The sequence below is a fragment of the Macrotis lagotis genome, chromosome 4, assembly GCF_037893015.1.
Source record: "Macrotis lagotis isolate mMagLag1 chromosome 4, bilby.v1.9.chrom.fasta, whole genome shotgun sequence".
Taxonomy (NCBI): domain Eukaryota; kingdom Metazoa; phylum Chordata; class Mammalia; order Peramelemorphia; family Peramelidae; genus Macrotis; species Macrotis lagotis.
Genome location: NC_133661.1, coordinates 14,619,173 through 14,621,496, shown reverse-complemented (window position 1 = coordinate 14,621,496; position 2,324 = coordinate 14,619,173).

The following is a 2,324-nucleotide window of genomic DNA, read 5'->3' as shown; positions in this document are numbered from 1 at the left end:
ACACACACACACGCACACACACACAGCTTTATGGTACAAGGACACAATTTGTCAGTTCTCTAATTCATCCTAGAAACAATGATCCAATTTTTACTCTCCAGCAAAGAAGGAGCTGTAATGACTGGGATTCGTGCCAACACCCCAGACTAAGGAGGGGAGCAAGGGACCTGTGTGATCCCTGGGGTTTTGCTTCTCTTCTAGTCCTTTGCCTAGGCCAGATGCAAGTATAGCTGCAGCTTCTGGAAGGAACTAGTTAAATCCTACACAAAGGGAGGACTGGGTTTTAGGCAGAACCTCAGGTTTCTTGGGAGATGATGGGAAGAGACCTCCACACTTCTAAATTCAGGAAAATGAATGTAAAAGAATTATGTGACTAAATATTAATGAATGATTATGGATTTTTAGACACAAGTATACATTGTTGGGAAAAAATGGGAAAACATTTTTCTTTAGAAATATGTAAGGAGGAAGTAAATCCTGAGGGAGCCCCATTTATCCCTCTGGGCTGGTAAGCTATCTGTAGAGAACAGGAGTGTGACCTTGATCCAGTCAGTAACAAAGGAAAGATAATTTCAAGAGTTTTCTCTTTCTCTGCTTTCCTTTCTAAAAATTAACTTAATCTTTAGGCAAAGTGAGACCAAGGAGGATTTTTGAAGTTGAGACAATTCAATGGCTTAAGCAGGTAAGAAGGTGGGAATCAGAAAAGTCCAAAGGGAAAAAAAAATCTCCAAAGAAAAGAAGCAATTAGTGTGAAGACCAGAGTTTTGGCCAGGTGGGGCTGCTAAAGGGGGGGGGGGGGACAGTTAATTGAGATTGCTTAGGAAGAGGCCAAAGGATTTGGTGACAGCTTGGATAAGGGGGAAGAAAGGGAAGGGTACCCTTGTTGTGTGCTTAAGAGATAGGGGAGATAAGGAAGTCCCCAAGCCTGACAGCAAAGCCTGGGGAGAGACTCCCTCTTCAGAAGGAAAAGGAGTTTGATCTTCATCTTGTTAAATCTGTATTTATTCAAAGTATTTTGACTCAGCCCAGAAACCAGGCCACAAACTGGAAGGGAGGGGGAGGGGAGGTGTGGGGGAAGGGGAGGCAAAAGCTGGGATCTGCCTTCCTCTGATGGGAAAGGTGCCATCTAACTGAGATCTGAGAATCCAGATTGAAGGGACCCAGAAGGCGTTCATCTACACCCCTTACCCCCTGTTTTCAGATGAGAAAAATGAGACCCAGGGCGCCTCCTGCAGCTCCCTCCATTACAAGGGACGAAACTGGGCCCTAGAGAAGTAAACTGACCACTTGCCTGAGGTCATTAAGGGATGGATCCAGGATCTTCTGACTTTAGATTTAACTTGCCTTCCCCTCCACCAGGCTGCTCTGTTAGAAAACCAATAGATGTCTGTGTTGCAACTGCAGATAAAAATGGTGAAAATTTTCTAGGCATTGTACATTTAGGATCTCAGCAGAGCACCACAACAACCCCTAAAGTATGTTGCAAGTGTTATTATTCCCATTTTACAGTTGAGGACTCTGGAGTCTGAAGAAGTTAAAGGCCTTGCCAGAGAAAGGATCCAAACCTCAAGTCCAGCTATCTTTTCCCATGCCAGTGCAATATTTATAGATTCTGGACTTATCCTCACAATCTATGCTACCTATGTGACCCTGGACAAGTGAATTAATCTCTGTCTTGGTTTACTCACTTGAAAGTCACTGGGAAGAGACTGCAATTGTCTTCTCTGTGCATATTTAGTTCAACCAAGTAAAAAAGATTTTCTTCAGCCTGAAATAAGCAGACTAGAAATAGTCCCAGACTACCTGTGCAGGCCCTATTGCATATACCTGGCTCACTATGGACGTAAGAAAAACACTTTATCCCCCTGTGTCTGGGTCCTGTTGGCCAATCCCCTGTTAAAGTGGGCTACCGGCTCAGGGTCTACATATCTTTAAAATGAAAAAGAAAAGAGGTGGTCATTTACTTGGATGTTTTATTTCTATGATTGCAGGCAACAGAGTCAATTAATAGAATCTTTAAATAGACTGATGGCGGACTTTTACAAGCAGACACTATTAGGTTCAATGTAAAGGTAGCTTTCTTCTCTAAAAGTGGAGCAGTTTGTCACTCAAGGGAAGCAGTGTCCCTTCCTTACTGGTCTTCTAGTTGGCCACCTGCCAGGAGAAGTCTGGAGGACTTTCTTTTTCAAGCCTGGACTAAATGGCCAATAAGGTCCCTTTTTCTTCAGAGACTCTGAAAACTGCTATCTAAGAAGCTTGGGGTTTGCAATTAGAAGGGGAAAGTACTGGTTATTTTATTTTCCCAGAACATTAGCACACCTCCT